At 41.8% G+C, this 12,964-nt stretch overlaps 1 protein-coding gene and 1 long non-coding RNA gene across 2 annotated transcripts in view; both read left to right on the top strand.

Annotated features, from left to right (window-relative positions):
- LOC147009692 (uncharacterized) overlaps positions 1-12,964 on the top strand; it is a 63,994-nt gene that overhangs the window by 11,633 nt on the left and 39,397 nt on the right. The window lies entirely within an intron of this gene.
- LOC147009693 (uncharacterized) lies at positions 5,931-7,625 on the top strand. The gene is made up of 4 exons (XR_015052943.1): positions 5,931-6,605; positions 6,699-6,857; positions 7,112-7,169; positions 7,456-7,625. It is a non-coding gene; the product is annotated as an uncharacterized LOC147009693 (long non-coding RNA).

Here is a 12,964-nt window from a genome sequence, read left to right as displayed (position 1 = left end):
CCCCCACCAGGTTTTTTGGTGAGTAGGGTGTTTGGATATGGACACCCAGCAGGATTAAAAACAAAACCTGTCAAAGGGCGGAGGAGCTCCTTGTGAGCCAACGGCCATCCATATCTGGTGCCCAACTGTGTGCGGATGTCCTCCTGCAGTTGGGTTACTTCTTATTAGGAGGATGATGGCAGGATTTGCACTCCGGCCACCGTAATACCCCTCATTCCGCAAAACACAAAAACGCAAATAAAACTGAAAACCCACTCCGTGGGAGTACCTCCTGTGCAGCTTCCCCTCGCAAGGCAGTTCACGAATGACGGGATTGGGGCAAAGCCTTTGGGACCCCCAATCTTCGATGATAGGAGGGAAACCACGTGGTAACATTCCCGGGTCAGATTGCGGGAGAGTGTGTCGGAGTGGTGCTGAGGTGTCGTCCACCAGACGGTGGTCTCCTTGGGTTCACCTGAGGTGGTCCCTTCGGGTGGGTGCCTGGAATGTCCTATCCCTAAGAGAGGAAGATCACTTGTCTCTGTTATCATCTGAGCTCAAGTGTTCGGACATCGGTATTGCAGCACTCTTTGAGGTTCGGAGACTGGATTGCGGCGAGATCATGGTGGGTGGTTACACCAACTATTGGTTTGGTCGCTCTGATGGTGACCATTCCCAAGGAGTTGCTGTGGCTGTGTCCAATAAGCTGACTCAAATGATAATTGAGGTAACACCGGTCAACGAGCGTATTATGAGACAAAGGATTCGTCACTCCTTAGGTGTCATTTCCCTGGTCTCTGTTTATGCTCCGACTGAGGCAAGTGATCTCACTGTGAAGGACGTGTTCTACGTCACGCTCGAGTCTGTGGTTGATCAGTGCCCCAGACGAAATACACTTCTAGTCTTGGGGGATTTCAATGCATCGACTGGGACTGATATGGATGGTTATGAGACGTGTGTTGGTCCCCATGGGTCTGGAACAAGGAACCAGAATAGCACTAAGTTCCTTGACTTTGCAAGAAGTCATGGACTTAGGGTGGCCGGTTCATGGTTTCAGCGCCCACAAGCTCATCGCTGGACTTGGTATTCCAACGCTGGCAGTGTGGCAAAGGAGATTGACCATGTCCTGGTTGATGGTCGTTGGAGGATGATCCAGAACTGCAGGGTCAACCGGAGTACTCAGTTCCTCAATACCGACCACCGGCTTGTTGTAGCAACTCTGAAGTTGCATCTTAAATCCAGGAGAATGGTACCATCCCAGCCTCGGCTGGATGTTGGCAAGCTCAAGGATGAGAGGGTAGCTGAGGAGTTTGTGAACAAGCTGAGTGGAGATTTGGGGGGTCTGGGTAATTTGGGAGGTCCTGAAGAGTTGTGGAGTGAGTGCCTTCAAGACCACCGTCCTTGATGTTGCCGGTGGATGTCTTGGAACTCACTGTAGGGCAAAGAAGAATTTTGTCTCAAGGGGCACTGGATACCATTGACCAGAGTCGCAGGGCCAGACTGAATGGCAGAGCTGAGCTGTTCAGGGAGCTGAGGTGTAAAACTGTTCGTGCACTAAGGGTGGACAAGGAGGCCTATGTGCGAGGAATCTTTGAGGGGGGTAGAGCATCACCTGTGGTCAAGTGATTTTCGTCCTGCTTACAGGGGAATTCACGCATTGCATTCATCCAAGCCCATCCCTCGGTGTACTGCAGTTAGAGCAGAGGGTGGTGGGCTCTTGACAGAGGAATCCGAAGTGAAGGCCCGCTGGGCTGGTTACTTTGAGGGGTTGTACCAGGCTGATCCACGAGCTGTCAAGTTCGACATCAGGGATGTTACAATCACTGTTGCTGACCCTCCAATCAACTGTGGTTCACCTTCACTTGTGGAAACACAGGCTGCGGTGAACCGGTTGAAATGGGGTCAAGCTCCAGGGATCTGTGGCGTCCATGCTAAAGTTCTCAAGGCTGGTGGAAATGCTGCACTCATGTCGTTGCATACAGTTCTGTGCTCTCCCTGGAACATAGGCATCATTCCAACTGACTGGAAGAGGGGCCTTGTTGTCCCTCTCTTGAAAGGGAAGGGTGATCGCCAAGACTGAAACAACTACAGAGGGGTTACGCTGCTCTCAGTGCCAGGCAAGGTCATTGCTCGGATAATTCTTGATAGGGTTCGCCACCATCTGCTTGAGCACCAGCATCCAGAGCAGTCAGGCTTTACACCAATGAGGTCAACAATAGACCGAATCCTTGCTCTTCGGGTCCTCACCGAATGCAGACGAGAGTTTTGGCAGGGGCTGCTTGCAGTCTATGTTGATTTCTGTAAAGCATTTGATTCAGTGAATCAGGATGCCCTCTGGACGATTCTAGGTCTTCGTGGGGTACCACCAAAACTGATCAATCTGATGTCTGAACTCTACTCTGGTACTGAGACTGCTGTGAGATTTGATGGTTTCATCTCTGACTTATTTCCAGTTGTTACTGGGGTAAGCGTGTACCGGCCCCCACACTTTTCAGGATTTGTATGGACTGGATTCTATGGAAGATGTCTGAGAGATCAAGCTGCAGTGCATCATTTGGGAATGTCAAGATCTCTGACATTGATTTCGCAGATGATGCAGTCATCTTTGCGGAGACTTTAGACATCCTTTTGAGGGCCCGCGAGGGGCTGAATGAGGAGTCGGAGCCGCTGGGATTAAGGGGTTTCCTGGGTCAAAACTAAGATCCAGGCTTTCACTGACATCTTGGATGCTGCTGTCCTGTCTGTGCCTGTTTGTGGTGAGGATGTTGAGGTCTTATAGAGATTCACTTACCTTGGCAGTGATATTCATGTCTCTGCTGGCTGTGAGTCAGAGGTCAATAGACGTCTGGGTCGGGCCTGGGGAGTCATGGATTCACTGGATAATGGGGTGTGGCGATGCCAGTACCTGTGCAGGAGGACGAAAGTCTGAGTCTTCAAGACCTTGGTGCTTCCAGTCTTGCTCTATGGATGCTAGACTTGGACTCTGATGAAGGATCTGAGACGGAGACTTAATTCCTTTGGTACCAGGTCTCTTCGGAGAATCCTTGGCTGTCGTAGGTCGGACTTTGTCTCCAACGAGCGGTTGCTGAGAGAAACTCAAATGAGATTTGTTACCTGCATAGTCCGTGAGCGTCAGCTTCGGCTGTATGGACATGTGGCTCTTTTTTCCTGACGCTGATGCCGCTCACCAGATTCTCTCAGCGTGGGAGTCTCATGAGTGGATGAGGCCAATGGGCCGACCATGTTCCTCATGGTTGCAGCAGGTTGATCGCCATCTCAAGGAGATGGGGATGTGCCAGGCATCTGCCTGGGGGATGACCAGACGGAGGCCCCTGGAGTACTGGCGGAAAGTGGACGCAGCGACACGCTGCTCTGGCACATGCTCCCATACCTGACCTGACCTGGGGGAGGAGGGGAGTTCTAAATGGTCCTTTCGGAGAGACATAGTGAGAGTGAGATTTGTCAGGATTGAAAGACATGTTTCACGTGTTGGACCAGTTTGTGATTTTACCCAGATCTGCAGAGAGAAAAGAAGCTGCTACTTGCCAGTCTGAGGGATGACAGATGGTACGGCAGAGGGTGGAGTCGTCAGCAAAGAGATAAAGAGGATTTTCCAGAGAGTCGGAGAGTGTGTGTTGTTTGAAGTGTGTGTTGGGGTCATTGGCCTGCTGCAAGACCCATGACCTTCGATGGCGCCCCAGCTTTCTGACACTGGGTTGAACATTGCGCTCCAAAATGCCTTGGTAATCTCCTGATTTCATGATGCCATTCACTTATTCAAGGCACCCGGTGCCAGAGGCAGCACAGCAAACCCAAAACATCACTGAACCCCCTCCATGTTTGACTGTAGGAAACGTGTTATTTTCTTTGAAGGCTTCATTTTGTTTTCTGTAAACAGACATGATGTGCTTCACCAAAAGGCTCTAATTTAATCTCATCTGTCCTTCAGACATTCTCCAGAAGGATTTTAGTTTGTTCAGGTGTGTTTTGGCAAACTCTAGTCGGGCTTTCTTATGTCTCTCTCTCTCTCTCTCTCTCTCTCTCTCTCTCTCTCTGAGTCTCTCTCTCTCTCTCTCTCTCTGAGTCTCTCTCTCTCTCTCTCTCTCTCTCTCTGAGTCTCTCTCTCTCTCTCTCTCTCTCTCTCTCTCTCTCTATCTGAGTCTCTCTCTCTCTCTCTCTCTCTCTCTCTTTCTCTTTCTCTCTCTCTTTCTCTTTCTCTTTCTCTTTCTCTTTCTCTTTCTCTTTCTCTTTCTCTTTCTCTTTCTCTTTCTCTTTCTCTTTCTCTTTCTCTTTCTCTTTCTCTTTCTCTTTCTCTTTCTCTTTCTCTTTCTCTTTCTCTTTCTCTTTCTCTTTCTCTTTCTCTCTCTCTCTCTCTCTCAGCAGTGGGCTCCTCCTGGGTCTCCTACCATTGAACACCCTTTCATTGAGTTGGCGACGTGCGAGATGGTGCGAGTTGAAACTGCCGTACCTTATATCTGAAGGTCAGCTTGAATCTGTTTGGCAGTTGATTGAGGTGTTTTCCCCACCATTCAAACAATCCGTCATTGCAATCTTCGATCAAGTTTTCTCTTGTGGCCACGTCCAGGGAGGTTGGCTACAGTGCCATGGGCCTTAAACTGCCTGATAACATTGCATATGGTGGATACAGGAACATCAAGGTCTCTGGAGATGGACTTGTTGCCTTGAGATTGTCCATGCTTGGCTACAATCTTGTGTCTGACCTCCTCAGACAATTCTCTGGTTTTCTTTCTTTTCTCCATGCTCATTGTGGTACACACAGTGACACAAAACAGTAGAATTACTCCTTTTCTCTATTAAAACTGGTTGGATCAGTTTTTAGCCACGTCTCGCGAAGTGAGGGCTCAAAGAGAGCTCCGCGTTGTTGTATCATCTTCTTCTTCTTGTTCTTCTTCTTGTGAAGACAAAACCTTTAGGACTCGGCTCTTTTATATACATGATCCGGATCTCCTTAAATACTAAACACCTGTACACATCCTCACATTGAGGGTGCCTTTTGAGAGCGTCTATCATGAACTTTTAAATATATTCGGACATTTGCTCTAAAGTTTCGAAAAGTTCACGTTACTATTTAAAGATTATTCCACTTAATGTATTGTAATTTCGTAAATACACTATTTTCTCGTCATGAACGACGATCGCCCATGATGACGGGTCTCGCTATTGGGTCCGTCAAGGCACGTGACGAAATATCGGAAGTTTTTTTTTCTTCTTGTTCTTGTTCTTGTTCTTCTTCTGGTGAAGACAAAACCTTTAGGATGTGGCTCTTGGACACATTTGTCCTTGTTTTTATATTGCAGGCACCTGTAACTCACCACAGGTGAGTTCAATTCCAAAGTAAAGGATAATAGTAGGGAAAGAATACTGGTTCTGGCTCACTTTTCCCCATGTAAATGAATGGGGGATTTTCAGCCATGAAATTTTTCTTTTTTTTTCCCCTAAAAAATAAATCCCCTTTTTAGCCCAAGGTATATTTATTTGTCTCCCCTTTTAACCTGGAGCCTGGTGTTGGCTTAGTGGTTAGGGTGGCGGCTTGGGATCCCAGGGTCCTGAGTTCAAATCCCGTTGGCTGCTGAATTAACACCAGGGGGTTGACTCAGCCTGCCATCCTTCCGAGGTGGGCGAAATGAGTGCCAGTGTACTGGTCCCGGTGTATGCCCCGGTTAGAATAGGTGTACCATATCCCTGTGTGTCGTAAGAGGCGACCAGGGTTGGTGTCAGGAAGGGCATCCGGCCATAAAACATTGCCTCAAGAAAAGCCAAACCCCTGCACAGCAGGGAAAATGGCTGTAAAAACGGTCATTTTTTTATTTCCCTTTTAACCTAGGGGCTCTCTATTCAAATAGCCCATACAACAAGATAAAGATTTGTTAAAGGTGATTCGAAAGAAATATCTGAAACGTCTAAGCCTCGGGGGCACTCTTTATCAAATAACCAATGCATATTGTTTAGCTCACTCATTGAACCTATAAACATTTGTTCATTCTCAAATTCCTTCAATAGTTTAATTTTCTTTGCACAATAATCCCCATCTAAAATATTGAAAAACAAAACATTTGAATCTTTATATTTTTTAAGATACCCCTTTTGTGCCATTATGAAATGATAAACTTCTCTTAATGATCTCATCTGACCACCTCCTGAGTTGCAAATCATTTTTGTACATAAACCATGCCAGAAAAAAAGTTTTGTTTCAAATGTTTTCAGTTCATGCCGTGAAAATGAGGAAGTGTTTTTTGACACGGCCGTGCTGTGTGAATGAGGAAGTGGTTTTGGACTGTCATGCTGTGAAAAAATAGGAACTATTCTGTGAGACAAGGTCTCGTGTTTATATTTTATCTCAGAACACGAACTGAAAACATTTGAATCAAAACTTTTATGGCGTGGTTTATGTCCAAAAACGATTTGCAACTCGGGCGGTGGCCAGATGAGATCATTAAGAGAAGCTTGTCATTTCCTGTGCCCACACCCAATGATTAAGCAATTTCCTCATCGTTGCTTTATAAGCGGTTCGCCAGACAAAGTTTCTGCCAGACGGGATTTCATTTTTACAACTGAGGCATGGACGATATTTCTTCCGATGAAGCCAACAGCCCACTACAGAGTTGGTAAGTTTGTGTATGCTTTTCTTTGAACGATGAAGCAAATGATTATTAATTAAATCATGATAATTCTGATATATATATATTTTTTCCTGACAGGGCATTGGAAGAAATTGAGTTCACATATCACGACGTGGTTCATGAAATTAATACTCTTATTGAAGAGATCAATGATTTTAGAAGAGAATTGAAAGACATTTTCAATGAGTGGCATGAAGTCTTATCACGTCCTCTCATCTCGAAGGAATTAAACCAATGGTGAGACACGTGTGTGTGCCTCTCTCTCTGTCTGTCTTTCTACCTACACTCTCTCTGCTCTTATTGAAGAGGCCAATGATTTATAATGACTGGTCTCTGATCTCGAATGAATTAAACCAATGGTGAGGCACGTGTGTGTGTGTGTCTATGTGTGTGTGTATGTGTGTGTGTGCGTGTGTGTGTGTGTGTGTGTGTGTTGCTTTCCCTGTCTGTCTCTTCATCTATACCCTTGACTTATTTTTTTTTTTTTTCAGCACTATCGCACAACATCAGCTGTTGAAGCAATCTTGTACAACACATGATTTTCTGGAGGTAAATATTTCTGAATTATTAATATCACTCGTACAACACATGATTTTCTGGAGGTAAATATTTCTGAATTATTATTAATATCACTCTCTCTTTAGAATGTCGCCTTATGTTGGTTGCATCATTAGTTTGGACGTGGTTTTGTCAGTACACTGGAATTCATTTTATTGACCTTGAAAGGATGACAGGCTCCTGGTGTGTTAATTCAGTGGTCAACGAGGCTTATTCATATTACCATGTAATTATCTTTATAGAACCTAATTATTATCCACTTTTTGTTTCAAAACAGAATATGGTGTCTGAGTTTCGAAATCACAAGGCATCTGAAGAAGATTGCTGGGAAAGATTGTACATTCTCGCAAATGAATATTTAATATTTTCAATATTAATAAATTATATTTGTTTTGTTTACAATTACTTGATTCTGAATTACAAGAAAAGAATAAAAGAGATGTAAAGGGGGGAGGGGGTTGGGGGGAGGGGGGTAGGTGCGCTCCCCCAATGACCCATCACCCCCTCATCCCATCCCTCCCCTCCCCATGTGTGTGTGTGGGGAAGGGTGGGGGGTGGGATGAGGGAGGTGGTGGGTCAAAGGTGGGGGCGCACAGGGGGGATGAGGGGGGGGTGGGGGTTGTGTGGGCGGGGCTTGTGTGGGCGGGGCTTCGGTGGGGGCTTGTGTGGGTGGGGTGTGTGTGGGAGGGGCTTGTGTGGGCGGGTGTGTGTGGGTGGGGCTTGTGTGGGTGGGGCTTGTGTGGCGGGGGTTTATGTGGGTGGAGCTTGTGTGGGAGGGGTTTATGTGTGTGGAGTTTTGTGTGGAGCTTGTGTAGGCAGGGCTTATGTGGGAGGGGTTTATGTGGGCAGGGTTTATATGGGCAGGGGTTTATGTGGGTGGAGCTTGTGTGGGAGGGGTGAATGTGGATGAGGCTTATGTGGATAAATGGATGGGTGGAGAGATGGGGGGATGGGTGGATGAGTGGAGCTTGTGTGGATGGGTGGATAATTTTTTAATTAAATAAACATGTTGTGTGTGTGGGGAACTAATTAACTAATCACTAATTATGTGAATATGATGAATATGGGTGGAGCTTGTGTGGGGTTTGTGTGTGTGGAGCTTGTGTGGAGTTTTTGTGTGGAGGTTGTGTGGAGCTTGTGTGGGGTTTGTGTGGGCGGGGCTTCGGTGGGAGGGGCGTGTGTGGGCGGAGTCAAAAAGGGGCGGAGTCAAAATTTCAATTTATTGGAGCTTGTGGGGGGTGTGTGGTGGGGTTTGTGTGGGATTTGTGTGGGCGGGGCTTGTGTGGGCGGGGGGCTTGTGTGGGTGGAGCCAAAAGGGGCGGAGTCAAAAAATTTCAATTTATCTTTGTCTTTGTAATTCCTGTGAATAAAATGAACCTAAAATCTCTTCCCTTCCAAATCATATATCTTATAAGTCCAAGGAACCGTATCTATTACATCAACAATTTTAAAAAGCTCGTTGGTCCATCTTTTCGTATAACCTTTTTCAAAATGAGATTTCCACCTATATATTCTTACGATATCACCAACTTTGAACTTAGGTTTTCTGACATTAATCTCTTTTTCATATTTTAATTTTGTAAATGTTTCTGATGGCTTCATATTTGTTGACGTGTGAATCGTGTCATTGTACTTATCCACAATATCTTGAATAAAAGATGACCATTGTTGTGAACCGAGTTGTGTGAATTTTTTATATAGTCTCTCTTTTAAGGTACGATTAAAACGTTCAACAACAACTGCCTTCCCTTCATTAAAGGTACTGTATAATGTAATACTGTTATTTTTAGAAAATTCATAAATGTCTTGTTATAAAACTCTCTACCCTCATCAGTCCACAATTTTTTTAGGTTTTCTCTTACTTTTATTAAATATCTGTTGGAAGGCTAACATAAGAGTATTACCTGTTTTGTTTTTTAATGGTACAACCCACGCATATCTACTCCTCAAATCAATAACGGTTAAAGCATACTTGTACCTTATCATTATTGAGTTCAATCAAATCAGCAGACCAGATATAATCTACTTCCTTGGAATAAACTTTCCTTCTCTGAAACTTTGTGAATATTGGTTTATGTAATTCATCAGCTAATTGCTCTTCAGTCTTAATGGCATCATTAGAGCCTATAAGTTTTTTGAATTTCCAAGTCCAAGTTTCAATTTAGCACTGATCATCTTCTTCACAATGAACCGATCAACTTTTTCTCTCAAGGTTGGATTTTGTATCAGAGACAAATTATACAACATTTGTCTATCGGCTTCATGCTTTTCTTCCAACGTTGTGGTATTCCCATAATCAATATCGTGTCTCATGCACACTTCATCAACTCTATTGATAGGCTTACTCCAGGATTTAGGATTGTCTGCCTCATCTAATCTTTTATCCAAGTTTGTGCCTGGGCCACAGAAAGAATACCCTGGAAGATGTAATTCCCCTGGTATTCCAGTAGTTGTAAATTTACTTCCTGATAAAAACTTTTGGATATCTCCTCCTAGTTTGTGTTGGGAGATAAATTGATTTTTTTTTGAACCACACACCGAACATATACCTTTTTGTATAACCTTGTTATTTTTACTTTTAATATATGAAATATTTTTAGTATTAGTTTTCTTTTTACATTTGAGACAATAACTCATTTATTTATGAGAAAAATTCCTGCAGAGTGCAAAAACCTTTTTAGTTTCCAACATGCACATTTGAATCTTAATTTTTAAAACATAAAGAATCCTTAGAAATGCCTTCACTCTCTCCTCCATTTATTTAAGAAAAAAAAAAATGAAAAACTTGAATTAAAATCCATATCTTGTCGATGCCAATAGTCTTGCCGAAAGTATTGCAAATAGACTTGTCAATTCTTTCTTTTCCTCCTCGGTGGGTTGAGTTATTTTCTGTAATACCCTTAATCTTTTTTTAATCTCACTGGTTTCCATATTTTGATATTTATTTTGTCTCGCTCTTTCCTCCCTCTCCTCCTTCTCTCTCTTCTCTTTTTCCCTCCTTCTCTTTCTTCTCCCTCTCCTCCCTCTCCTTCTCTTTCTTCTCCCTCTCCTCCCTCTCTCTCTTCTCTCTCTCCCTCCCTCTCTCTCTTCTCTCTTTCCTCCCTCTCTCTCTTCTCCCTCTCCTCCTTCTCTCTCTTCTCTTTTTCCTCCTTCTCTTTCTTCTCCCTCTTCTCCTTTTTCCTCCTCTTCCCTCTCTTCTTCAACTCCTTCCTCATCCCTTACTATCCTTGAATCGCTTACACCCCATAGAATATTATACATATATTCATCAGGATTTCTTGTTATTCCTGTATCCAAAATAATTTTTTACAACAGGAAACCAATAAAATTTCTTTTGAATTTCTAAAAGAGCCTTACCTTTTCTTAACTTTATAATTTTTTCATTATTTAACATTCTAATTAAATCTAAAGTTGTCGGTTTATCAACATCAGCATAATGCCAATCTTTTATTGAAAATACCTCATTCTTATGTTGTAGAACATATTTATTAAAATACCGAATACCCTTTTCTTGAAGGTATGCTTGGACACAGAAATGATAATTTTCTTGAAGCCTTCTTGCTGTCATTTATGTATTAGAAATATATGTTAGAATAATATTATGGCACGAAACACCTCCCCATCTTCCCATAGTTAAATCATTTTGTATTTCCTTACTTATTATATATAATCCTGTTTTTTCTGTTTTCATGAGATAAACAAGGGCAAAACCATTATTATATTTACCCTTATTAAATTCTTTTATTTGTTGTTTACTAATCGTAGCCCCACAAAACTCATTCTCGATACCAAGTGGATAATATTCTTCCTTACGAGACTGATTTAATTGTTCCAGGTCTTCGAGGTTAATTTTAAATGACCAATTATACCCTAAGTCATTCATATCATATCCCCATTGTTCTATTCTCATACAAATGATACGCCCTTCTTTATAAAAATTTATTTTAATTCGAACTGTGAATTCTGTATGACCTGGAGATAATATCAACACTTCTGTATCTTTGGAATACACAGCCGTTTTATTTAAGGATATATATTGTGATAAATCGCTTAATCTCACCAAGTCATTCGCGTCAGTCGGGCTTGGATAATTTTTTAATTTATAAGCATTTTTCATGTTAATATTTTTGGTTATATTATATTTATGTCGCTCAGCCTGTGCCTTTGTGTAATAATTTGATAAATCAATATCCAGTTCTTGAGATAAACCAAAGATAGAACCATCTTTACCAACATAAGTCATTTATATTAGATTAAAAATAATATCATAAAATTTTTTATTTTTGTTGAGTTGAAATAACACATATAGGCATAATTGGCCACAACACTTGGAATTTAATTCTTGGACTTGAAATGTTTGATAAACACCATTCTGTAAGAATTTTATGACTTCAACAGGTGGTGGAAGACCAAAACTATCAAAATAATATTTGTCTTGACTATTAAAAATACAAACCCAATGAGAACCGTTCCCATTATTATCTTCTAAGTTCATAATAATATTCTTTGTATGTTTCGGCACATTTGTTAATTCATCTCTCATACAAATAACCACATTATGAATTTTTAATTTCTTACAATATTTGACAAGTTGTAAATTTGATGTTGTATTCTTTCCAAATTTTTTCAACCACTCATCAATGCTCATTTATTTATTAGAAAGATATAATCCATTACCTCTTTTCGTTAATTTTACACCTGCTTGTGCTATAGAAGAAAGCATATCTCCAACTAACAATCTCGCTTTATCAGGCAGACCTTCAAGTTTTTCAGCAAAATCTACAATTACACCACTTCCACTAATTTGTTTCTCCAACTCTTTGTTATGTCTTTCCAATTCTTTTTGAGCCTGGAGTTGAGCCTTCCTTTCGTTGGCAGTTTTCACCGCTGTTGAAATACCACCCGTCAATGCTCCAACCGCACTTAAACCAGCAAATAAAGGAATTAGAAATGGGAGAAATCCTCCACTTTCATCTCTCTTATTGAATATTTTTTCAACATTGGTTTTGTCATTTTAATTTTAAGTGAGCCAGTGTCATTCAAGATTTTAACCTGTTCTCTTGTGAGAAAAACATCAATTCTTACTGCTCCTTTTCTCTGAATTGTATTAACGTTAATCGTACAAGGCTTTTGATTTTGAACACAAGATGATAGTTTATGAAGATTGATTTGATTAACATATACCCAAGTTGGTACTTTGCCACTCATTTATTTAACAAAAAATTATGTGAGACTAATCATCACACCATTATCTGTATTAATCTGCAATTCTGTTTCTTCCAAAAGCAAACAATATGTATCAACTTCTTCACTCTCTCCTCTTTCAATGTATAGGGAAGTATCCACTCGATTAGACTTTATAGTTTCCTTTTGAGCGCTCAGGTCAAACGCATAGATTGTATACAAACTTTTAAATGCTGTCATATCCAAAATAGGTTCTTTATTTCCATTACTTTCACACACCTTTTGGTAAGACTTGTATGCTTCAGCAAAATCATTTTTTTCCCAATTAATTTCCAATCTATCTCGTGGGTAAAATGTTCCATCTAGAGAAACGCGAAGTTGTTTCACCTTAGCATTATCACTCAATGCATTATTCTTATCAGTCGCAGTATCACCATCTGGCTTTTTAAAAATGATCCACAGATATCGTGGCTTTCCTTCCAGAACACCCAAATTCCACGTGTAAGTTGTTTGATTGAGTTTAACGTGTTGACATCTTCTTTTGAGGTATGATACACTGAGTGGTTTCTTTGAGTTAAGTCTTCGATTCAACATCTCTTCTG

This window comes from Eptatretus burgeri, chromosome 17 (assembly GCF_056783735.1).
Source record: "Eptatretus burgeri isolate ZD-2024b chromosome 17, Ebu_testis_v1, whole genome shotgun sequence".
In the NCBI taxonomy this organism is placed as follows: domain Eukaryota; kingdom Metazoa; phylum Chordata; class Myxini; order Myxiniformes; family Myxinidae; genus Eptatretus; species Eptatretus burgeri.
This window is presented reverse-complemented; position numbering and strand designations above follow the sequence as displayed.